We start from the raw sequence: 27,429 nt of genomic DNA on the forward strand, positions 1-27,429 counted from the left end.
CCTCAAGAAAAACCACATGCAGTTACTACTGAGCTTTGCCAAAACGCACCTTGAAGATTCTGAGGCCACATGGAAAAAAGGTGTTATGGTCAGATGAGACTAAAATTGAATTATTTGGCCTCAACACCAAATCATATGTCTTGCGGAAATCTAATATAGCTCACCATCCAAAAAAACACTATTCCTACAGTAAAGCATGGAGATGGTGATATCCTGTTAGGTAAAAAAAAAAAAATTCCACTAGCTCCCCCTCCTGCCTTTACACTTACCTGCCTCCTCCATCTTTAGCTCCAATGCACTGACTTCCTGGTTCCTGGTCTCACAGGAAACACAGGCTGTAGTGGGAGCCATAAGCTCCTACTGCTGTCAGTCAAATCCTGTGAAGAGGGTGCAGGGAATGAGGTCAAGCTGTGCTGTGTGTGTCTATGGATGCAGACTGCCTGGCTCGGGAGCTCACCCACAAGGACTCCTCCATAGCACACAGCTTGCTATGGAAGCACATGCAGGGAGAAGGAGAGGACAGCACCAGTGGAGGGGCAGTCAAAGAAAAGGTAAAGGACCATCTTTGTACATTATCATTGCACAGAGCAGGTAAGTATACCCTGTTTTTTATTTAAATAAGAAAAAAAATAACTTTTACCTTTATAATCACTTAAAAGTCCCAATATTCTTAGTGGACGGAAACACCTAAAACTCCCAGTTAGATGGGGACAAAATTAAGAATATGGCAAGGATATTTCACTGTCGGAGTTTTCAAGAAGCTAGGGGTTGACTTAACCCACCCTAATCCACATATAACTGAAATATCACTTTTTGGTGGACTCTTTACCAAAAAAAGATTTAGAACAACATTAGTTACCAGCCTTTCTTTAAAGAAAATTCTCAATAGTGATTGAGGCTCGGTTTGGGAAGCAGACATTATTTTATAGCTGTATATGGATGCATTCCAAATCTTGGAATACACACCATTCTCTAGCAACTATCTTCTCATATAGAAAATATTTTTATGTCATTGTAGGACATTTTTCCTCCAACCTCATGCAAATATTTCTTTTAAATAAACACCCTGCTGACATGGTACCATGAATAGAAATCATTGAACCACTGAGCGCTCTGCATTCCATGCAATGTGACACAATAGGATAAGAAGAGCAAAGATGCCTATCTAAAAATGTTTTAGAGCATAAACAGCTTGTGATCTGCAGACATGCATAAAGATGAAAAAGGGAGAAATTTCTTTCTTCTGCCCCCTCGTCCCTACAGAGACACCTCTGATCCACAAGCAGCTGTGCAAAATAAATAAATAAAGGGAATGAACAGCCCTGATTGAGATAGTAAACTGCACCCTACTGATTAACGCTCAAAGAAGACCAGGAATAGAAACACTTTCACTGATTGCTTGTTATGGAAATTACAACCCGCAAAATTATTAAAACAGACACCCGTAATATATATATATATATATATATATATATATATATATATATATATATATATATATATATACACACACACATACACGTTAGGTATATACAGTATCTCACAAAAGTGAGTACACCCCATACATTTTTGTAAATATTTTATTATAACTTTTCATGTGACAACACTGAAATGACACTTTGCTACAATGTAAAGTAGTGAGTGTACAGCTTGTATAATAGTGTGCATTTGCTTTCCTCTGAAAATAACTCAACACCCAGCCATTGATGTCTGGTAACAAAAGTGAGTACACCCCTAATTGAAAATGTCCAAATTGGGACCAAAGTTTTATTACTTTGTGTGGCCACCACCATTATTTTCCAGCACTGCCTTAACCCCCCTGGGCATAGAGTTCACCAGAACTTCAAGGTTGCCACTGGAGCCCTCTTTCACTCCTCCATGACGACAACAGCTGGTCGATGTTAGAGACCTTGCTCTCCTCCACGTTCCGTTTGAGGATGCCCCACAGATGCTAAATAGGGTTTAGGTTTGGAGACATGTTTGGCCAGTCCATCGCCTTTACCCTCAGCTTCTTTAGCAAGGCAGTGGTTGTCTTGGAGGTGTGTTTTTGGTCATTATCATGTTGGAATACTGCCCTGCAGCCCAGTCTCCGAAGGAAGGGGATCATTCTCTGCTTCAGTATGTCACACTACATGTTGGTATTCATGGTTCCCTCAATGACCTGTAGTTCCCCAGTGCCGGCAGCACTCATGCAGCCCCAAACCATGACACTCCCACCACCATGCTTGACTGTAGGCAAGACACGCTTGTCTTTGTACTCCTCACCTGGTTGCGGCCACACACACTTGACACCATCTGAAACAAATACGTTTATCTTGGTCTGATCAGACCCCAGGACATGGTTCCAGTAATCCATATCCTTGGTCTGCTTGTTTGCAAAAAACTGTTTACAGGCTTTCTTGTGCATCATCTTTAGAAGAGGCTTCCTTCTGGATGGAAGCCATGCAGACCAATTTGATTCAGTGTGCGGCTTGCACTCATAGGTCTATTTCCCAAAGACAACCTCTGGATATGACGCTGAGCATGTGCACTCAACTTCTTTGGTCGACCATGGTGAGGCCTGTTCTGAGTGGAACCTGTTCTTTTAAACCGCTGTATGGTCATGGCCACCATGCTGCAGCTCAGTTTCAGGGTGTTGGCAAACTTCTTATAGCCTAGGCCATCTTCATGTAGAGCAACAATTCTTTTTTTTTCAGATCCTCAGAGAGTTCTTTGCCATGAGGTGCCATGTTGAACTTCCAGTGACCAGTATGAGAGAGTGAGAGCGATAACACCAAATTTAACACACCTGCTCCCCATTCACACCTGAGACCTTGTAACACTAACGAGTCACGTGGCAATGGGGGAGGGAAAATGGCTAATTGGGCCCAATTTGGATATTTTCACTTAGGGGTGTGCTCACTTTTGTTGCCAGTGGTTTTTACATTAATGGCTGTGTGTTGAGTTATTTTCAGGGGACAGTAAATTCACACTGCTACTTTACATTGTAGCAACGTGTCATTTCTTCAGTTTTGTCACATGAAAAGATATAAAATATTTACAAAATGTGAGGGGTGTACTCACTTTTGTGAGATACTGTATGTATATATACTATATATATATATATATATATATATATATATATATATATATATATACACTTTTTTGTATCACTTATGTGAATTTATTGATTCTACAAATTCTTAAGTTTATCCAGCAAGAATAGTTTGATGCATTCTACCACACTGATTCAAACAGATATACATTGGGGCAAGAGAGATTTACTATCAGTGGTAAAAAAATGGTAACTTCAATCATAGCATTGGATCCACAAAGTTCCTGTGGAATTATTATTAATCATTATGATGTTAAAGCTGAACATGCATACTGTATATCAACATAGCCTAGCTAATTGGTGGATACTCCTTTCTCCAATTCCTGTGTTCAGCTCAAAGGCATTTTGCTAAACTCAGGATTTATCTTAAAGTGGAAGTTAACCCTTATACTAATATCTCTAAATCTACTGGCATCCACAATCCAAGACTAACCTATCTAGCCCTGTAAAGAAGAAATCACGTTACACAGCTTTCATGAAGCCGATCCGGTCTCCAGCGATGGAAGCTCTGCAGAAGAGACAGCCGACAACGGCTGTGAAATGCCTGGGAAGTGCCGCCCCCCCATAGAGTTACTATGGAGCTTCCGTTGTTGGCTGCCTCTCCTGCACCTGCCTCCACAGAGAAGCCGCTGCTGACAGCTCAGCATGGGACAGGACCCGAGCAGCTTCAGAAAAGGTATGTATAGTGATTTCTTCTTTACAGGGCTAGATAGGTTAGTCTCAGATTGGGGATGCCAATAGATTTAGAGATTTTAGTATTAGGGTGAACTTCCACTTTATTTTTACCATCAAGTTGGTGCTGCTGAAAGCCTCCCACATTGCATATCAGTTATGAGCTGCTTTTCTGCTAATTGTCATGCAACCAATAAAACACTGTGATGACGGTGACATAGACAAAAATGATTCACATAGAAGGCAGCTAGTAGTGGGTGAACTAGAGTGAGCGTCAATGATATTATAGATCTCATGTTACATGTTCATTCAAGATTTGTCTCTCTTTTCAACATAGGCAACCATGCAGTATTTTCCTTAATAGAATGCCTGCTCAAAAATGTTTGTTTCCATCAGACCTCATATACTGTACGTTCTTTATTGACTCCTGGTATCATTGTCCTTATTGTCAGATAAAATTGCTGGTTTCAATAGCATAATTAGCCTGTCAAAACCTTTTCATAAGTAAGTGAAGGGCTGAAGTGGCGGTGCAGTCCTTATCTATTCTATGATTCCTACTAACCATGGGATGTAACACATCTGTGACATTTCGAATATGGACACAAACATGAAGAGATAAGTTATCCAAGCACATTTTGATTAACTGCTCATTTAATTGCTAGGCAAAAGCAAAATGTTCTGCAAATTTTGAGATCCTAGTAAGATCAGTGGCTCAAAGTGCGTTGACAAAGGTCACAATGAGAAATGTTTCATGCTTAAGATTACCGTCCTTTTTTTATAATGTCTTTAAGTGCAACATTTTCAAAACTGAAAATCTTACAATATATAATGTAATAAGATATATTTTGAATTAACAAATTGGTTCAGAAAGGTATGCATGTTTTCAAAAAGAAAACAATTGGTCTTTTAGCCAGTGGCTCCAGAGCTATGTCTGTATTGTACTAACTGTGATGGGATATTGATCTTTTTGAATATTGATTTTCTGCAGAATTTCATCATTTACTGCTATTTGCAATGCTTATAAAATTAAGGCTGGAGCACTACTTTTGGTTTAAAGTTTTTGCATTCAGGAAATGGCTTATATAAAAAATGGAGAAGTTGCTGGCTTAAGTTTTTGTAAATATCATTAGGAACAGAAAGTAATCAGTTAGTAAGTGCATTTGTAGGTGGGGTTTCAGGTAGTGTGTTCACATATGGGGTTGTATTTTGGGGAGATAAACAAGCATATCCCAATTAGTCGAATGTGTCCATATTTAGGATATATATTATAGATAGGTGACACCCCCCATGTCATATGATATCCTGAACTGTATATCCTGTATTGTAGCTCTTTAAAAGAGCCAAAAAGAGGAAATAAACCTGAGTGTTGTACCAACTTGATCGTAACCTGATATGTTGTGTATGGCACTCCCTGCGCACGGTCTCCAAGAATGCTGAATTAAGGTAATATATTATTTAGAAATGGTAAGAGAGTAGAAATAGAGGCTAACAAACTGTGCTCTGTTTCAATTGCAAAATTCCAATTTTGCCCAGTCACACAGCACACTTGAGTACCTCACCTGGACCTCCAGTTAAGGAAGTGCCACTTTTGCTATTGTGTCCAGCAACCTTAATTGGTCCCATAACAATGGACCCTTTACCATTGGTGATCAACAGCTTATATAAAACCCCTAAAAATAGACAAACTTGCTTTAGTTGACCTGTGGCACAGACAGCATGCCTATAACAATCCCTTTACCACTGATGGACAGAGACCTAAAAAGCAATCAATATTAAAAGCCACCTTTATAACTAATAGCCAGCACCCATATAGCTCTTATAATAATAAATATTGTTGCCACTGGTGGTATGCAGCTCATTGCACACATAATAATAGCCACCTTTATGATTGGTGGCTAGCACTCATAAATAACTCCTCTAAACATACACCAATTTACTAGAGGTAGGCAACACCCCATGTGGCACACCTATTAACAGACTCCTTTACCACAGGTGGCCAGTTGCATAAATATTAATCATTTATAATAGTTGCCTTTTTTAGTGAGAGCCATTACCCTGTACAACATTCCTGATAATAGACTGGATGATTGTGATTGGCTAAGACCGCTTTCAACAGAACTGTGTCATTTTATGATGATATTTATTAAATCATTCATCATCACAACCAGGGCTGTATTTATATATCTTGCTTTTCTAAGCACAATGGAACTATAATGCCATTCTGAAGATCTGTGTTTTGTTTTATGTGATTATTTTTGTAAAAACTACTGTTAGAATTCACTATGGAGGAAAGCATTCTGTCTGTGTCATGTTCAGGACTACTTTTTAACCAAGAGAAAGGACTAAGGATTTTGTGTTTTCAAAATTATAAATGGGCTTACCCAACATACCTTGTATCCTCTCTGCCTAACGTTTTCTTGCTCAATTAAGGCACAAATTCCCATAGGTCGCCTAAGAAGAAAAAATAAAAATAAAGGAAATCTGTATATCAGGTTGTAAATATTAGGGTAGCCTATGAACAGACTATAAACATTAAATTATTTACATATTTGTAACTAGCAGTGAATGAGCTTTAAATTAGCCCCAATGACCTTTGTAGCTGCAGGCACTTTGGAGCAATTCATCTTCAAAGTACTGCAGACGCACTACAGTAAATAGTCTGGCCACATGCTGAGGTTTAGTGAGCATAAATGTGCCTAGTTCCCTCTTTAGCAACCTAGTAAAAATATGATCGGGGAATCAAGAAGGAATTTTTTCCCCTGCTGTAGAAAATTGGATAATGCTTTGCTGGGGTTTTTTGCCTTCCTCTGGATCAACTGCGGGTATAGGATTGTAAGATTGTATTTTCTTTACTATTTTTCATTGGTTGAGCCAGATGGACTTGTGTCTTTTTTCAACCTGACTAACTATGTAACTTTATGTTGTTTTGCTCGCAGTGGCAAGTTGGGGTGTGGGGCACCAGCCAGGCATGGTGTTTAACAGCTTGCATATGTCATAGTTCCCTGTCTGAGTACACCTATCAAGATACTTTAGGCATGATGCAAACATTTGGCTGGTTCTTGTGAGGTATTTTGGTAATCTTCATTGTCATTGATAGTCTAATACCCAACCCACTAATAAGGGCAAGCTGTTGACAGCCTGGCTGGGGAAGAAGTGACTGCCTGGATGATGCTAGATAAGGTTTTAGGGATAAAGCAATTTCTACATTGTCACAGTGTGCAATGATACAATGGTAGCCACTTTCTTATCAGAAATTGATGATTTACAAATGAGGCAGAATAAAAGTTACATAGTTACATAGTAGGTGAGGTTGAATAAAGACAATAGTCCATCCAGTTCAACTTGTGTAGGTGTGTGTGGCTGTAATCATCTCACATAGCCCTGAATGTTCTGATCCTTGAGATGTACGTCTAAGAGTCTTTTAAAAGCCACCATACTTCCCGCAGAAACCACCTCTTGTGGTAGAGAATTCCACAATCTTGTAGCCCTAACAGTAAAGAACCCCCCACGTTGCCTGAGGTTAAAACGCTTCTCCTCTAATCGCATTGTATGCCCTCGAGTCCTCTAGTAAAGCTAGGGTTTAGTTTTAAAGGACAACTCCACCTTTAGGACCATGTAATGTTGCAACCATCCTTCCCACACCCTCAAAAAGGGCCTCTCTATGACAGCATGGAGGGGTTTTACTCTCCCCACAGCAGCTGTCAGATTAGAAATCAGTGCAGCTATGTGGGGCCCTGCCTGCATAGACATGTCAATTATTCACAGAGATCTGTATATAAATGACCTACAGGTTCCATCTATAAGACAACAGAAGACTTTCAATGGAATACAAGTACAGTGATCACTGCTCTCAAAGTACATTGACACTTCTTCCAACTCTGCAACTGAAAGCCAGTACCTCAGCATGGACAATGAGCCCTTAGGAGGAGTCTGCAGGAGGCTGGTATTGCACCCATAAGTTACTGATCACTGTTGCAATGCTTTGTAGCTTAACTGGCAAAGAAATTGGAAGTGTACAGTTTTCTGCAAAAATGTGTGCATACCTGTATTTTGCAATAGTTGGACTTAGCCTTTAAAGGAGAAGTACAGCCAGGCTTGTTCTGAGCGAACTGCACTCCTGTGACTCATTTTCAGCAGGAAGTGGGCTGAAGCCCGCTGTGGGCTGACGTCACAGAGCCAGTTCAGGCTGGGGAAAGATCGCGACAATAAAGTCAGGATCTGCCCACATGCCTGGGCCTGCACCTGGCTCAGACTCTCAGCGAGTTACTTAGAGCCTCAACCGACTGCTCCTGCCCCCTACACCGCCCAGCACTCCAGTGAGCAAGGGGGGACAGAGCAGACAGCAGCTCTCTGCTTAGTGAGCCCTGAGAACTGAGTGATTGGCGGTGTTTGATTGATCGGTACTCAGTCTTAGAACCGGCGGGGGACTGATGCTGCATCCACCTAAGGAAGTATGATTCTGAAAAAAAAAAAAACAACCCATACTTTTCTTTTAAGCTTTGTGCTGCCCACGTTAACCCTTATGGCTCAGGGTGTGCCAAATGCCCCCTTGTTCACACCCATACATTACTGTGATGACTAAAAATGCAAAAATTTATATTTTTTTGGCATTGTTTTTAGGTAATCGCAGTGATCCGCTATCAGTGAAAGTGTTTAGTTACCTAGCCGCTAATTCCACAGTAGCCATCTTTGTAGCTAGGGCCCATATCAGAGCAAGCATGTGCATATAAATGGAACTCATAAAAAATGTATTTCTTGCTTTCTAAAGTACAAAAATAACATCTTTATAAAGAGATGTTCAAATCCAGATGTGGATTGAGTTATAAGTGGTATGAAGAGACGGTGCCAACATGTATTTTAGAAAGATGTAAACCTATCCATAAGAGGAGAATCATTTCTGATGCTGTACAAAGCCAAACAACATTCTCTGCCTCTGGGGACAACCAAGAGAATTTGAAAGGAGAGCTGATAATGAAATAGGAGATTTATACAGTATACTGGGACACAGAAAAAGAAAAGCACGAGATATGATTAACACCCATAGGTCCTACTGCCAGTAATTTCCTCCCTTCCACAGCTTCAAAGCTAGCTACTGAATTCAGTTGTTATATTAAAAAAAAAAAAAAAGTAAAAGCAGTAGTGTGGGGGGGGGGGGGGGGGTGAATATATCTCTACCATGTAGCAAAATCAAATTCATGTATTTATAGAAAAAAATACATACTAAATACTATAGTAAAGTATCTCAGTGTAACATGGTAGACCTAAGCCATAATAGATAAGCTAATGGGTCCTTCCAAGATTCATCAGTTGTCTATAAATTAAATTTAGTGAAATTTGTATTAGTTAACACTTTGATTAAGGGAAACCACATATTGGGTAATATTGATTGATTGAAGGTCTAGCCCTGATCCCTTTTACAGGTATGCAGCCAATGAAAGGTTAAATATGCTGTGGATGAGCACGTGTGGTATTATTTTCTGCAATATTCAAAGTGTATTGGAATTAAAGTAGAAGATATAATTAAGTTTTTTTTGTGATCCAATGAGCTTTGAGTGGCTCTTGAACATTACAGAAGCTCCTTTATACAATCTGGAATTGGATTATAGGCCTCTCATTGGCCTATTTTATTTTTTGCAGAAAAAAAAAAGTACAATACAAAATGTAAACAGTACACAAATAACAACCACACTGACAATTAAAATATAAAAACAAACACTAAATTAATTAATCTAGGCTAAGTAGACCAAAAACTCCACAAGTAGTAAATTTTCTTTTTAACCTCCCTGGCGGTATGATTCTTTTGGATTTTAGGTGCTGAAAGCGGTACCATTATTTTGCATGTAATTCTTGTGAATGAGCAGCCCAAACCAACTGTATACATTTATTATATATATTATATATATATATATGTATGTATACATATATTATATATATATATATGTATACAGTTGGTTTGGGCTGCTCATTCACAAGAATTACGTATATATATATATATATATATATATATATATATATATATATACGTGTGTATATATATATATACATATATATATATATATATATATATATATATGTATATATATATATATATATATATATATATATATATATATATATGTATATATGTGTGTGTATGTAGGCCGTGTAGGGCTATGTGTGTGTACAGGAAGGGCCGTGTAGGGTTAAAGAGGGGCAGCATGAATATGAAGGGGGTGTAAGGTTAAAGGGGAGCAGTGTGTATGGGAAGGGGGGTGTAGGGTTAAAGGGGAGCAGTGTGTATGGGAAGGAGGTGTAGGGTTAAAGGGGGTGTAGCATTAAAGGGAGGCAGTGTGTGCAGGAAGGGGGTGTAGCATTAAAGGGGGGCAGTGTGTGCAGAAAGGGGGTGTAGAATTAAGGGGAGTAGTGTGTGCAGGAAGGGGAGTGTAGGGTTAAAAAGGGGGGGCATTATGTGCAGGAAAGGGGGCAATGTGTACAGCTTTTTTTTGGGGGGGGGGGCAAGTAGCTGGTCTTGCCTAGGGCACAAAATAGTCTAGCACCGGCCCTGAATCTCTGCATTAACGAAATCTTGCAGGTGGGGCAGTTCACAGGCATTAAGGAAGTGTTATATCATCTCCTCCCCTTTAACTATTTAAACCATGCACCAGTACACTGCAACAGTGCAGTTGAATGGGTCACATTGGACAGACAATATTACTTTTGAATGCGACAGTGGGGTAATATGTACAACCCCCTCTGCTGCCTTGCAGCTTAATCGAGAGTGGTTAACCACTTGCCGACCTCCGCACGACTATTTACTGCGGCGGTCAGCCCCTCACAGTGACGTAGGGCTACGTCGCTAGCCTGTGAGGCTCTAGGGAGTGAGCACGCGCTGCCGGAGGCGCGCTGCCGCTCGGTCACGGACCCCCCCGCGTGTGTGCCCTGCGGACCCGATGTCCGCCGGGCACTCGCTATCATCCGTTACACCGGGAGAAAGTCAGGTGGCTAATGTAAACAAAGCCGCCTGTCATTCTTCCCTGTGTAAGAATGGAGATCATACGGTTCTTCTATGTAGGACCATTGATCTCTGTTCTTACTCTAGTAGCCACAGCCAATCACAGTTAGAATCACGCCCCTAGGGACACACTTAACCCCTCCCTCTCAAAAAAGTTAACCCCTTCACTGCCAGTGTCATTTTTACAGTAACAGTGCATATGTATAGCACTGATTACTGTAGTAATGTCACTGGTAACCCCAAAAGTGTCAAAAATGTCAGTTAAGGGTCCGATCTGTCTGCCGCAATTTTGCAGTCCCGCAAAAAAATCGCAGATCCCCGCCATTACTTGTTAAAAAAAAAACAACAAAAATTACAAAAATCTTTCCCTTAGTTAGTAAACGCAATAACTTTTGCGCAAACCAATCAAAATACACTTTTTGCGATTTTTTTTTTTTTTAAACATATGTAGCATAAAACAAATTGGCCTAAAATGTTAAAAAATTTAGATTTTTACATTTTTTGGGGGGGAATTTCATATAAAAAAAATGTGAAAAATATTGTTATTTTTGCAAAATTGACGCTCTTTTTTTGTTTATAGCGCATGATCAAAAAATCGCACAGGTGATCAAATAACACCAAAAGAAAGCTCTGTTTGTGGGAAAAAAAGGACGTCAAATTCGTTTAGGTACAGTGTCGCACGACCAAGCAATTGTCCGTTAAAGTCACGCAGTACCGAATCGCAAAATAGGCCCTGGTCAGGAAGGGGGTAAAATCTTCCGGGGCTTAAGTGCTTAAGGTGGTAAAAACACAACTCAACAGTGCATTTTTGCTGCCCCCAACCACAAGTGTAAACAAGGACTTAGGCCTGATTCACACATATGCAGGTTGCAGTTTGCATATTCCAGGTGCATCTTGCATTTTTCAATACACATTTTTGATCCATTGAAGTCTATGGAACAAAAAAACAGAAAAAAGTCCCTGGCCCTTTCCATAAAATGCACAGATTTGAACCTGACCCATAGAAAATCATGTTAAATGGACTGTAGTGTGTTTATGCAAAACTGAAAATGCAATAAAAAAATGCATAGGTGTGAACCAGGTCTTAGCCCAGGTTCACACTAAGGCTGTTTTGAAATCGTGTGAGTTCAGCTGACCTCCCATGATTTCAAGCTGGCATTTCAGTCCGACTCCAGGGGTGATTTAACAGACACATCTGTACAGATATCTATGGAAACCCCCCCCCCCCCCCCACACCTAAAGTAGCACAGAAACTACTTTTGGGAATCGGTGCGGCGCCGTAAAGTTGGCGACGCACAGATTCAGACGGTGCCATTGCCAGCACTTGGACATGTCAAATCGCATGTCAAATTGGACCAATGTGAACGTGGGCTTAAGGAACTATTCCAGGCAACAAGTGAAACAAATCATTGAATCAGCCAGGCTGTTCAACAAGTACTGCAACTGTTTAACCGGTTTCAGTCCAAGCCAATTCTGACATTTCTTTCATACATACATTAAAATCAGCATTTTTTTCTAGAAAATTACTTAGAGCCTCCAAACATTATACATTTATAAACCTGAGACACTGAAGAATAAAATGATTGTTTGTGCTAATTTTTTTATGTCACACGCTTTTTGCACAGCACACAAATTAAAAAAAAAAAAAACGTAAAATATAAAAGATGATTTCACGATGAGAAAATAGACACTTACTGTGTCACGCTTTAAAATTGCGTACACCTGTGGACTGGCACCAAACTACGGTACCTAAGAATCTCCATAAGTGAGGCTTTGAATGCTTTTACAGAATAGCAGTTACACAGGAGGTCTGGCACTAGAATAATTGCTTATACTCTGATGTTTGTAGCTATACCTCACATGTATGGTGTTATTTCTGTTTACATATGTGTGTGGGACCTATGTGCACATTCATATTTGCATGTGAACATGGGGGGTCGGGGCACTGTCATTTATTTATTTTTATTATTTATTTTATTTTTATTTATTTTTTTACACTGTATCTCTAATTTATTTATTTATTGTATTAACTTTTTTGCTATCACAAGGGATGAACAATTTCCCTTGAGATAGCATGGGCCATGACAGGTCCCCATTTTCTGGAGAGATCTGGGGTCTAACAGACCCCAGATCTCTCCCCTGGCCTTTAAAGCATCTGATCAAACCAAGATCGGTTTGGTTAGATGCTTTCTGAAGCCTGTAATGGCTTGTTTACACAAGACCGAAACCGGAAGTGATGAAATCCTCATTGATTCAAGTTTCTGACATCACACAGTGGGAGGACCAACATCAGTTCCTCTCACTGTGTCCGGGGAGGCCGATGTCACCTTACCGGGCTCCTTGATCAGACATTTATAAATGCCCTAAGAATGGGAGGTGGTTAACCATAATCTAAGTTCCTAGTAAAAAACTGCATCCGTAATTCACATGCTTAAATGAGGAATGTACAGCTGCAAGAAAAAGTATGTGAACCCTTTGGAATGATATGGATTTCTGCACAAATTGGTCATAAAATGTTATCTGATCATCATCTAAGTCACAACAATAGACAATCACAGTCTGCTTAAACTAATAACACAAAGAATGAAATGTTGTCATGTTTTTATTGAACACATTTTATGACCAATTTTTGCAGAAATCCATATCATTCCAAAGGGTTCACATACTTTTTCTTTCAGCTGCATAGTTCTGCTTTCTGAAGCTTGTGCTTCATGACGTCCTCTGTCCCTGCAAACTGCATCACCAGATTTAAACTTCTAGTGCAGGTATGAATGTTATTGCTGGTTGTGAGAAGCTTCTTAGTATAGACCCTTTGATACATCGGGCTCTTTTTATTGGTGAGTGACTGAGAGTGGGGTCAACCAACCTACTAAAAACATCCACCTACCTTCAAATCTGTCCAAGTCTGAAAAAAACAAAAGAAGGATTGCATCCTTCTCCGTTTTCCTGGCCTAAATGTGATGTACCAGAGGTGGGCAAATGTACCAGACATCTGTTTTCATTTGGCAGCCCATAGATCCAATGTTTGCCAAAGTCCGCTGTTGATATAAAGACAACAAAAAACAAATGGCACAGATGTCACAAAATTGACATCTGTCTTGTTCAGCTCCAATTCAGAGGGGGATCTGCTCATGGATCCCATGTTTAATGGAACAGAGTGATCTAATGTGAAAGTACTCACAGATTCCTCACATTCATTTGATTGCTAGCGGAGATCAGCTCATGAATTCAAACCTGCCTGAGATATACCTCCAGGAAGCTGTCAAAAGCAGACAGCCCATTATATACAGCAGGGGTATGCCCAACCCTGCAGCCAAAGACGTACAAGGGACATGCTTATGTGTGTCTGAGGGGCGGGCAATGCCTCCACTGCCTATGATTGGCTATCAGCTTTGACAGCTTCCTGACAGGATAGCTCAGATGAGTTTGTATCTGAACACACCAGAGGTCCTTCCTGTTATCAACCAACCACTGCAGCATGATAGAGATTGCTTCTATTTCCATCTACTGTAAGTTTCCACTTTCAGCATGTACAAGTAATCTCTTTAGAACATTTTCATTGATCAATATGTGCTACTTTTCCCTACCTATTTATAGCCAATAGATTTAGTTTGCATTGTATGGCCAAATGTAGCCATTACATTGGGCCTCATTCACACTTGCGATCGGGATCATCAGTGGGTTCCTGCAGCTGGAACCACAAGTGGTTGTGAACAGCTGTGGCCAAAAGTCTGTACAAAGCCATGACCGGCTGACAGAAGCCACTGCTCCATGTATCCGTGCATCAGTGTTGCCAACCCACCTGATTGAAATTTACTGACACGACACCCAAAATTTACTGGCATTTCCAAAAGTTACAAAATGACAGTTTTAAGTTCAAATTTCAGTATTTAGGCTACAAACAAGTACAATATGCAATTAGCAATGTGATTAAATGTAGATATTAAGGCAAAAAAACATATTTCCTATTTTATTTTCAATATAGTAGCTCAGGGACAGGAGGGCAAGAAATTTCAATAGGCAGGCACACACACATGAAATTGATTCCCAGTGACACCGACCACAGTGTGCAGCAGCACAGATGATGATGAAACCTCACCGATACAACACGTCTTCTTCTGAGTCACAGTAACAGTCTCTCTTCACGCCAGGTGGTCCCTTCAGTTCACTCCAGTCCAAACAACACTGACAGTCCCGCTCCTGGTTTGCTTTGCTCCTGTCTCGCAAACCCACACAAGGGGCTCTAGACGCTCAGCTCGGCTCCTTTGCTCCATGACATCACACCATCACACAAAACACTCTCACACTGCATCCACCAGACCCATCAGTGCCGCACGAACACACTGTAGAAGGCACTCTGATGGTCTTGACTGGCTCTGGAATGGAACTGCGCACACGCAGTTCCAAGCTGAGCATCACAGCCATTTTTTTTTTACTGGCAACCTTTTCCAGCCACTGGCATTTACTGGCAGAAGAAAAGTGCCCATTTTTTTTACTGGCTGCTGGTAAAAATACTGAAGGTTCACAACACTATAATACTATATACATAGCATAGTGTACTATAATACACTATAATATACAATAACACAGATAATCAGGCCAGAATGACCTGATCTGACCTTCACCATAGGTAACTGATGTGAACAGCAGTGGGCAGCCACGGCTCCTGTTAGCCACCTATGTACAGGCTTTCCCATCTGCAGTTGTTCACAAGTTCAGGCCACAGGAATCTGCTGTTGGTCCTAATCACAAGTGTGGATGAGGCCTTAACAACTGATGATTATTGATTTTTGGTGTTGGAATTTTGCAGTTGAGAATCACCTATGTTACTTAGCCCCACAGGTCAATGGAGGGAAGAGTATTAGTATTTTATATAAATTAGAAGTTTCTGAAATGATTACAATTGATTTTCTTTTCTTACCATTTTATAATTATTTGACTTCAGCTCTTATTTGTTTTCTTCTCATTTTCATGATGCATTTCATGTGTTTATGCTATAGGCAAAATTAATAATAAAATATAAGCCTGCCTAAGAAAAAAATGGAAGTCGGAGCTTTTGCCAAAGACAGTGCAGCAATATGCTATGTAATTCATTGTGACAGTTTTCATAAAGGATCACATTAGTACATAAACTCGAAAGAACACTAGAGCAATTATACTTCATTTCAAGGTAAGCTGAAAGTTTTGCTCTGTAGTAAACACTTCAACTAATAGGATCTCCTTAACAAACACAGAATACTTGGTATCTAATTAGTCAGAGAGATCAAAGTGCCTTCAAGTTTTAGCCCACACTGAATGTCAATTCTTCCAAAAGGATTAAAAAAAAAAAATTTGGACCGTATTGAACTACTTAAAAGATCCATCATTGGATTGGAAAACAAATTACATTATTTTGTTTATTTTATTTTAATGAGATGCTGACCACCAATTAAAAGCACTAACAGCCATTTTTACTTAAAAAAATGTCTCCCTTTTTCCTACCAAAGCCACAGAAAATAATTATTTGTTTTATTTAATGACAACCTACCTAAACACAAGCCTCTGCAAAAATAAATTAGGACATCAGTGGTCACAAAATGTAGGTTATAATTACGTCCTAGACATATTTGTTTAATAATTGTTTATATTTTACAGATAAGTTTTGCAAGTTTAAGACAAGTGGAAAGATTAAATAGAAAGTTCCATTAGACTTTTATCTTGTTTTGGCTAATTATTTCGTCAATTATAAAATGAACAATCTAATAAAAAAAAAAGAAAAAGGAAATGGTGTTTGCTTGCATTCGTTCTGGCTGAATTGATGAAACATAGTACATATGCTAATTAATTAAATAGCCTTAGGCCCTTTTACAGCATTACATTCTGGTGTATTGCATTAGATCCCATGTTAACATGCACTGCATTAGGGTAACCAACATGCCAGATTTCACAAAAGAAGTTCCTGCACCATTTCTAGCAACACAAGGCACCACAGTGCACAGTAGCAAAGTACAAAGTAGGTCAGTTGGGGTACCATTTAAAATTAATTGCACTGCAGTGCAAAAATGTGCAAAACATTATGTACCAAATAGCGGGAATCCAGCCTGAAGTAGATGTAAGCCTTAACTACTGAATGATATTTAGTTTGCTAAAGCACTGTGTATTATATATATATATATATATATATATATATATATATATATATACAGAAAACAAGAAACTCCAATCTGCAGCACCTTGTATATGTAGTAGGAGAGCACCAACTCTCATCAGTGAGGCAACAAAATAACAAAAATAGCAATGTTTCGGATCTAATAGGATTATTCATCATGTATAGCAAGAATGAAAATCAGGTTCTGATCACATTCAATATATAGCAAATTCTCTCATCGACTGGAAATTAGCAACACCTGGACAATCATTTCTTAAAGCAAGATAAGAGTCTAAAGCCCCGTACACACGTAGGCTTGTTAGTATGATGCTTCTGACAGCCGACAGCGCATTTTCGGCCGAACAGAATCTGTCGTGCAGGCATTAAAATTTTTGTTGGCCAACACCAGAACGGCCGATTGTTCGCCAGTCAGTACAGATTTGGGCCGACAGACAGCAGATTAGCAAGACTGGGCATGCTCAGAAAAGAAAAAGACAAGGAAAGTTAACCATCACATGACATCACTTCTGCAGTCGGCTGTTGGCCGACAAAATTCTTGTGCAGTCTTTTGCAGTTTTCAACAGACACGACAGCCCTGGACAAAAGACGGCAGATCGTTCGGCCGACGATCAGTACGTGTGTACAGGGCTTAACATTACAGCTAATATTCAGGAGACAGACAATTTAACAGTGTTTCTGATTATCCACATAAACATCTAAAAAAAAAAATATATATATATATATATATATATTTTTTTTTTACTTATTGAAACAAAATATTTACAAAAATATGTAAATCATATTAAAACCTCTGGGATCAATAGTATCAAGTTGTGAAATCCAACTTACTTCCCTCTGTTATATGTATATATTTATTTGTTTATTTTTAATCCTTTACTGCATCGCAGTGCTGCTGACCCCCTGCAAGCTCTTTGCAGTCACCTCCTGTCTATATTCACTCCAACAATGGCTGCATGGCATTTCTCAGGGCAGGCTTCCTGATGGTGGCAAGAGTAAACCATGTATGTGTAATGTGTGTTGGCACAGCTGCTTGTAGCCTTTTTTTTTAAAGCCTGCGTCACAGCGTGGCAATGCAAGGACACAGTTAAGAGAAGGAAGAGAGAGTCACCCTATGGCAGAAATTTATTTTCTAAACTTCAATTTATTGTTTCACAAAACTGGACTTCACAATTTAATTTAATTCACGCAATTTTTTTTAAATTTTGTTTTAAAACAATGTATGTTTATCTATGTTTTATTCACACAGCGCAACTATGTTTGTAGATGTTTACTTTTGGTTTGGTATTTCATGGTATAGAGTGAAGCTGTGGTAATTATTGAGTGGTGTTACCGCTTTATTTAATTTGAGGCACTGAGCACAGTTTTTATATTTTGTTTACTATAGCAGAAAGTACCTGAACAAGGACCTTCGTAGGTAGTAGTATATTTAAGTTTATAATGAACAAAAGTGACTTTTAAAATTACTTCAACTAATTAAATTATAATAGATTATACTGAGCCTAAAATATATCAAATTCCAAGAACAAAAAGTAACATATTACTAATTCTATGATGTGGCTGCATTCGTTTTTATTTTTCGTGGACATTTTTACCAAATGCAGAAAATACCTCCTGGAAATGCAATGTCCCTGAAACTTCCTTTAAGAGTAGCTGAAAGCTCAAACTCTCTTACATTTCTGTAAAATACAAATATCCCCACCCCCATATAATAAAGATGAACAAAAGTAGACATGCTTGAAGTCCAACCTGGTTAGCAGCCATGGCTCTCTTCACAGATACAGTGGAGTGAATGAGCATAGCCACCAAGGGACAGGATGTGTGCAGTATTGCCAGGTTAAAATAAAAAGTAAAACTAATGCAGCCACCTTATTTAAGGATGTGTAACCTGCAATATTTTAGGTTTCTGTTTTTGAGTTTAGATACACTTTAATGGTAACTGATAAACAGCTTTGAGATGGAGATGCATCCAGACTAGCATTTCTGTTTATAAGCATTCCTGGTCATAGTTCTGAAATCCCTTTCATTCATCTCAAGAAGAAATAAAATCAATTTGTCTATTTTTAAAGCCAAAATTTCCCAATTGACAAGTTTTTTGTGCTGTCTTTGACCTGATTGTGGAGGTTTCACCTTTCTTCCTTCCCTGTGATAGCAGGAAAAGAATTACATTAAGCAGCTTTCACTGAGACAGGAAAACACAGACAGTAATAATAACCTGGCAAGTTCTAACCCTTAAAAGAAGAAAATGGTCGCACACCACCACGGAATCCAATGAAAAAAAGTTCCTTTGTTCACATAAGTGGTACAAGGTACAGCAGACTAGAGTAGGACAGTAGATGCGTTTCACATGACTGCTACGTGCTTGTTCACTTGCAGTTGTGTGAAATGCGTCTACTGTCCTACCCTGCTGTACCTTGTACCACTTATGTGAAAAAAAGGAACTTTTCTTTATTGGATTCCGTGGTGGTGTGCAACCATTTTCTTCTTTTATGCTTCTGGTGGCGAGCCGAGGTTCAGCACCCACCTTGAATTGTGGACTTTGACTAGCCTGAGCGGTGTTATCTCTCTTCAAAGTTCTAACCCTTTCCCTTACTTTCCTGGGGTGAATCCATGGAAGCATACCAGTGATGGAGCTCCACCTCTATCCAGATAACAAGCCATTGAGCTGCAAGTTTAAAAATTACTTGCTAAGCTATTGTTAGACTTGCCAGGCTTCACAAGTTTGTTGCAAAATTGCAGCAAGTCTGCATTGCATGACTCCAGATCAACTTTCTTTGCAAACATTCTGCAAGTCTGCTGCAAGTTCTGGTTCAGTTATGTTGTGCAATAGTCATCCCACCACAGGGTAACACTGTGACTGAATTTTCATGCTGTAGACTTGCAGAGCTCTTGCTGTAGACCCACCACGGCAACTTTGCTCCTGCTAGAGACTTGCTACGCAAATTTACTACAAATTGGAAAAGTGTCAACTAGAACTTGTGCTTCAAGTAATAAGAAATACAATTCAACACTGCCACAAATTTGTGGGAAGTGATCCTTGCTATCTGGGTAACTACTCCCTCAGTACCAGTGAATAGCATAAAAGAAAGACAACTAATGTCCCCAGTATTCCCTTGCAATGAGCTACATACCGAGGGTGGGTATGTATACTGCCATGGAGTGGAGCCAGGAAAAGAAAATTACTATAAATACTTGAAACAATTCTGGAGCCAACACGGCAGCAAACCTATGAAAAATAATTATTTAACAGTATGGGTGGATGCTAAAACAGAAAACTTTAAACGCAAGGAGGAAACAAAGGCTGTGATACCTTTCCTCTTAAAATCAATTGTAGACATGATCCCTGGATCCATTTTGTAATTAGAAAGGTATTATGAAATGACTGAGAGGTGGCCCTGCATATCATCTCCATGGATACCCTGGAATAAGCAGCGCAGGATGCTGCGACAGACCTTTTAGAGTATGCTGTCACCACCACCTGCAAATCCATGCTTACAACTCTGTATGCCCTCTAGATAAGTTTCACGATCCATCCAGTTTGAGGTAGTCCCTTTTTTCCCTGTTTTTGCCACTTGACACAATGAGCAGCCTTTCTGACATCCAAAATTAAGCTGTGGCCAAGAGGTGTTTTTGTAATGTCCTGGAAACATCTAGTTCATGCAAGGCATCCATCTGCACTTCTGGAAAATTGGGTAAGGCCCACATCTCTGATAGGTGGAACAGAGTGACCACTTTTGGAACTAACTGCTCCACCAGACATAGCTCAAGCCAGTCCAGCCTCCAGTCCAGGTAGAACGATACATAACATTCCAAAGCTCCAAGGGACTGCAGCACTGACACCCCCTTCCCCTACCTCCAAGAGAAAGACTGCCTTAAAGGTAATATCCTATGGCAAACACTGCTCTGTGGGAGCAGAAGTTTGCTTTGAGAGAGAGTCCAGCAGCACAGACAGATCCAAATGGGGAAAGGTTCTTTTGCTGGGGGGACAGATCTTTAACACTTAAAGGAATTGTACTACTAGAGGATCTTCCACCCACTGACTTTAGCTATAGCTGAGATGGCTGCTACCTGTACTTTTAGGGAGCTAAGGTCAAGAACCAGGTCTAGTCCAGTCTGGAGAAAATCCAGCACATGTAAAACAGACAGAGAGGTAGAAGTAAATTCCCTTCCTGTCACAAAAGGGACAAATTTGTCCCAGATTTTAAAATAGATGTTATTGGTCAAATGCTTCCTGGACATTATCAAAGCCGTTATTACCTGTGGAGAACAATCTAGGTCCTCCAGTCTTCCCCTCTCAGCAGCCATGCTTGAAAGGAAAGTATGCACAGGTTTGGATAAAAAAGGCTCCCTATGTCAGCAGATCCAGAAGGGCTGGAAGGCGAATTGAGGCTTCAGGGCTGAAATGAAGTGCAAGGGGAAAATGGCTATTATCAAGATATCCTCTATTGACAGGAATCTCATTATGAGGGCTAAGAGAGGGAAGGTGTACCCCAGGCTGAAAGTCCACTGTGAAAAAAGAGCATCTACCCCCTTTGCCCCAGGGTGTGGAAATCGAGTCAGGTACCTTGGTAGTTTGTGATTGCCAGGGGAAGCAGATAGATCGACTTGGACAACACCCCACATGTGTGTCAAGTTCCAGGAGCCTCATGAGTGAAAAAAACACTCATTTGGAAAGTTTTGAGAAAGGAGATCTATCTGTGTTCAGCCTGATCCGCAAGCAGATTGCCCTCAACTCCTTCAGGTGCAATTCTGGCCATGCCAAGATTGGCTCAACTTCTCTCAAAAGTGTGTTACTTTCAGTGCCCCCCCCCCCCCGCCTTTGAATGTAGGCAACTGCTGCCCTGTTGTCATTCAGTAGGACTGACTTCCCTTCCCAGGAAATTGGAGACCATTCCTTTCGCCAATAACCTCCATCTTCCCTGAATGCAGAAGCAATTGCAATGGGCCCCCAGTCCCTCTCTCTGGCATTTATTGTAATTGTGGGGTTCAACTCAATGACCTTCAATCACCATGACAGGCTCTTCTTAATGTAGGGTGACACAGTGATCAATTGCAGCGAATGATGTCTCCTCCATTGAGCAAGGAAGTCTGTCTGAAATTGCCTTAGGCACCAATGTTCCCAGAGAACAATCAGAATAAACATTGACATTGTACCTAACAAGCTCAGATATTGTGAAGCTGAGGAGAAAGAAGAAGCTGCCACTTTGCAAATCTTCTCCCTGACAGACTCTATCTGCTGTGGAGGCAAGGAGATAGAAGCGTTGGCTGTGTTGAAAAGGGCTCCCAAGTATACTAACTGCTGACTTGGGAAAAGTTGGCTTTTGTTGTAGTTGATTATCCACCTAAATGACTATTAGGCCTTTATCAAGAACTCTCTGACTGAGCAGCTGTTCTCTTTTCCGGGCCAAGAGGAGACCATCATCCAGATAGTGGTAAACCCAGATGCCCACTCCAAAAAAGTTCTAGAACTACTCCAGGGCGATTGTTGAGTGTAGGGCAGCCTATTCAAGTGAATGGGCTGCCCTATACCTGACAGGTAAAAATGCTCCAAAACACCCAAAACAAGCGCATGTGGGAATGTGAGTTTTTGCTATGTGAAGAGGGCCTGATAGTTAAGTGTCTGTGTCTGCTCCCTCCTATGCACTTGTATAAAGATGGCCATACACTATACAGTCTGATTGTACAATCGCTGTACAATTTCTATTAGATTTACCAGAACTATGGAATAAGTGGGCCCACCTGACCAATCCTTTCAATTTCTATCAAGTCAGGCAGGCCCTTGTACTACATAGCTGATGGAAGATCTAAAGAAGATTGTACAATCAGATTGTATAGAAAGTGGGTGGAAGGTGGTATTGGAATGAGGGAGGTATGGTCCAGAGTGGTGAATACACCCTGTCATGCCCCATGCTCTCTTCTGTGGTGCAACAAGTGAAGGCTTCTGGGAGATGACCTACAGGAAGTGAAAGCTATGAAAATCTACAGGAAGTGATGGAATCTGAAAATCATTTTAAAAAAATCAAATAAACTGACAAGATTTTAAACTTCCTATGGATAAGGTAAGTGAGAGAAAAGCACATTGGAATTAGTGAACTTATCCTTTAGGATTGCAGTATCTATCGTATTTCTAGAGGGGCTTTAGTTTAAGCCCTCAGTTTAGGCCAGAGGACTCTCTAAGCCATTATGGAATGAAGCATAGCTCTTGCTGAACACCTGATGGTGTCTATAGCTGCCTCATCTATGAAGTCCCCAGACAAGTTTAGCTCATCTAGGGCCAGTATAATTTTCTCTCATGGCAACCCTGCACTAACAACAGTATTGACGTTTTGCGTCCACACCTTGATCGCATTCGCTGCTGAGATTAAAGCTGGCATACCAGCTGCTTCTACAGTAAACTTTTCTGGGGTCCAGGTCAAACCTTCTGTCCAATGTGTCCTTGAAAGTGGCAGAATTCGGCCACAGTTCGTTACCTTTCTAGCCAATCTACTTCTTTCCCAATCCATAGGGTTACACGACAGGGGTGCCCCTTATCCCCTTTATGTTGGCCCTGGAGCCTTTATTACACCACCCCATTAGATCTAACCTGGACATCAAAGTATTTATGGTTAACCAATAATCATTCAAAGTCAGCTTGTTTGCCGACGATCTGCTCTAAACTATAACTCACAACATGCTGCCTATTCTCTTTTCCACCCTTACACGATTTTCTACTGTATCCGGCCTGGTGGTGAACTAAGACAAATCTTCTGCTCTTAATATCTCCCTCCCCACGGCCGAGATTACCTTATTAAAACAAAATTATAATTTTGCCTGGCCCAGCGATCCTCTCAATTGTTTAGGAATCCACCTCACCAAATCCTACTACACACTCTACGAAGCCAACTATTCCAACCTTCCACTCCCTAAAAGCTCTACTTATGGTCTCTCTTCCATCTTTCATTGATAGGAAGAATCAATGCTGTAAAAATAACAATCCTCCCAAAGCTCTTATATTTATTCCTCACCCTTCCTGTCCCTATCTCCTCTTATGCTCTCATATCATTCCAGAACTTTCCTAAATATTTTATAGCCACTCAAATCGCTTCTTTGATCTCTCTTTCTACTGCACAGCATGCTCCCCTATGGATCACTTTCAAAATGCTTTCTTGCTCACCGGTCCCTCTCTGTTCATTTCTTTGACTTCCCCCAAAATCTAGACCCACATCCATTAGCCCCCTAATGTCCCTTTCACTCCAAGTGTGGGACTCCACTAACTCTAGTGATTTAATATCCCCACATCTGCCACTCTTTGCCCTTTTAGGCAACCTGCTGTTTTCTCCAGAGTCTTGTAGTGCCTTACATTATTGGGCTTTCCACAAATGCTTCCATCGGGTGCATTCATTCCCCACTGGTCACTCTGTTTATATCTGGGCTGAAGAGACAAATATCAAGCCCACACGCACACACACACTGAATACTTTTAATTTCTACAAATCAAACAAACTTCAGTGCTCGCTAATAGAGAATTGACAACCTATCTGTCATTGTTTGATTACATTTGATATCAGATGCCTCTTTCCCAAACTTATATCTACTCTCTATTCGCAACTGAATAACCTCAAAAATCCTAACAGCCGTGCTCAAGTCTCTGGGTGGGAACGGGACCTTAACAACACTAAAGACAGGGAAAGTTGTCACAAATTTGGACCACACAAACCTCCTGTTCCCTTAATATCCTTACAACCGAATCGGCTTTTAAAACTGTTTTGAGGTGGTACCAGGTCCCGCCTCGTTTGGCACACCCATCTGCTCCTGTCACATGCTTCAGAAGTTGCTCTGTTCCAAGAGATGTCCTCCACATATGGTGGACATTCCCTATGCTCTCCTGGTTCTGGACAAAAGTCCCTAAACTTTTACAGCGAGAAGCTCTGTAGTATTCTCCTAGATAGGCATGAGAAATTTCTTGACCTCTTGGCACCGGCCGCATGCAAATATGTGGCCTCCCATACTTATGTATCCCTTTGTTTCTGGCATAGTGAACTCCATATATAAGCATCTCATCCACCAGCACCTATTTCTCTGGTATAGGTGCACCGTTTCTTTTCCTTTTATCTACATTGTTTCTCTGTTATGGCATGATTAAAGCACTCTTTGACATGCTAAAAGTTTTGTTATTTGATATAATTTCTCTACGACTGCTACTGGATTGCAAGTCATTGATATTATACTTCTATCTGCATATCTGATCGCAGTTACACATTGTATTTTTAAAACTTTTCCATACAAATTTATTGAAAGAGAAAGTGGCAGAATTCTTCATTTGTAAGGTGGCATTCTTGGCCAATGATATTACCATTGCATCTACCACTGACGGTAAATTCTGGGAAACAGTGTCCGAGTCCTGCAAAGGTCATAACTTATTCAAATAACAAAAATAATTGCTACAGAAACAATGTTTTAAATTAAAGTGCATCTCAAAACTTTTTTGTGATGAAGGGTATAAACAATCACTTTCCCTGCTGGAGAGAATTGTCCTTTTTATTTGTAATTATGACAATTGCCACTAGGATGTAAAGAAAAGGTAAATCAAATACTGTTTATTACAGTTGTCATGAAAACAGGAGGTGAGGGTAAATCCTGCAATAGAGACACATGTGGAAGCTGCCCAGGTGGCGATGGGGAGGAGCGTGCACTCATGTCCTTGCAGGCTGCCACAGGCATGATCCGAAACACGGATATGGAAAGCACTCTCCGTAATGAGCATCACTTTCTCTATGCAGACAGTAGTTTGATTCCTATATTCTGTGGTACGGTTCTTTCAACTTTACCCACTGTAAAATCCACTGTATAGATAACAGTTCCTTTATACACTTCTCTCCTGTGCAGAATTTCTGAGCTGGTACCATGTGGCACGCACCAGACTCCACCAATCCAGCTACCTGTCACCTGTGACACTGATCCATTTGTTTAACTCTTTGCTCTACTTCTGATTAAACTTGAATCCAGGAAGCTTAACTCTGTGCATAACCTGTGCTTGCTATTTTCCCCAGGTCTCACTCTAACTTCTGTGACATACAGGCTGGGACACCTCGTACCGCACGTAGGACCCAGAGTCTGAACTTGAAAGGAATCCAAGCTCACAAGTTCTTTCACTACCAGGGTCTTCTTTCAAAAATGCCAAGTCACCACAGGTTCCGGCTGGCTGCTATATGCACATAGACACTAGTATTGTAGGCATTAGCATCGGGAATGTAGCCTTCTCTAGTTAGCTTGACCGTTCATTCAGACACTGGTACTGTATCTTCTCTTGTATTGTCTTGTCTCCTGGTGTGACTATATGTATGTTACACCTTACATGCACCCCCTCATTTATGTCCTCAAGTAAATTCAGACCAGGCAAGGATAAGTTAAGGACAACATTTTCTTTACTGCAAGTTGTTCAAATATAATAGAATGTTTCAATTTGCTTCTTCACAGTCATCCCATTCCTATTACAAATTGCTAGCCCATTGAGGTGGTCATACCTTTTATTTGTAAAAAAGTTCTTAAAGTTCTTTGTACTGCTGTATATTCTGTCCCTCCCTTTTAACTCCTTGCCACCAGCAAAGGGCACGCTACCACAAAAAAAACCTGGGAAAACCTGGGCAGCATAGTTAACCCCAGACTTTTCAGAGGCACCAGCTTAGAAGTGAAGCATACCTAAATAATGCAACAACTAGTATAGATAAGGTATAATAACAATAATAAAAAAAAAAGATAAAAAAATAAAATAACCACGTAGTAGGCAACTGCCCACACACATGTACTGGATTTAAAGTGTGGGAAGACTTCTTGGCAATTGTGTCTCTGGAACAGAAAGCTACGGGGGAAAACCCCCCAGTGAGGTTTTGAATATTTCAAACTCTATAGAAAATGACAATAAAAAAGTTTATGTCTTTAGATATCCCCTAATATTATTTCAAAACTGCCTTTCAATCTGAAGCTCTTGTGATTTTCTGAAACCATCAAATTCAAACTACGTTCCCTTACAATATCACAACCTGGAGGCATTCTATATACGGTTTGTGTACAGAATATTCCCAGAAATGTTATATTCTAGTTGTGTGATTGGCTTACTGATTTCAGTGAAGTCTGCACTGAGATATTTGCTTCAAGTGGTTGTAAAGTCAGAAGATTATTTTATCTTAATGCATTCTATGCATCAAGATAAAAAAAACCTTCCATGTGCAGCAACCCCCCTCAGCCACCCTAAAACTTGCCTGAGCCCCCTCTCTTTACAGCAATGTTGCAGGAGTGTTCCAGCTGCCCTAAACTCTCCCTCCTCATTGGGTGAGATGGCAGTGTGGCGTCATTGGCTTCTGCTGTCAATCAAAGTCAGTTAGGCCGATGAGGAAAGAGAGGGGGTGGGGCCACTGCTCTGTGTCTGAATGGACACACAGAGCTGTGGCTTGGCTCAGGTGTACCCATAGCAAGCTAATTGCTGTGGGGGCACTCAACAGGAGGCCTGGAGCGCCAAAGGGGGACCCAAGAAAAGGAGGATCTGGGCTG

General features: G+C 40.3%; 1 protein-coding gene across 3 annotated transcripts in view; it reads right to left on the bottom strand.

Moving 5' to 3' along the window:
• Nucleotides 1-27,429, bottom strand: part of GRIN2D (glutamate ionotropic receptor NMDA type subunit 2D) — a 1,144,270-nt gene that overhangs the window by 737,812 nt on the left and 379,029 nt on the right. For 2 of the 3 annotated variants that reach the window (XM_082274380.1, XM_082274378.1), the window contains one exon: nucleotides 6,157-6,217. The exons of the other annotated variant lie outside the window; for it this stretch is intronic. The gene's annotated coding sequence lies outside the window, so the exon portion shown is untranslated. The remainder of the gene's footprint in view (nucleotides 1-6,156; nucleotides 6,218-27,429) is intronic. 3 annotated transcript variants of the gene reach the window in all.

This window comes from Pelophylax lessonae (assembly GCF_965119305.1).
Source record: "Pelophylax lessonae genome assembly, chromosome: 12".
NCBI lineage: Eukaryota > Metazoa > Chordata > Amphibia > Anura > Ranidae > Pelophylax > Pelophylax lessonae.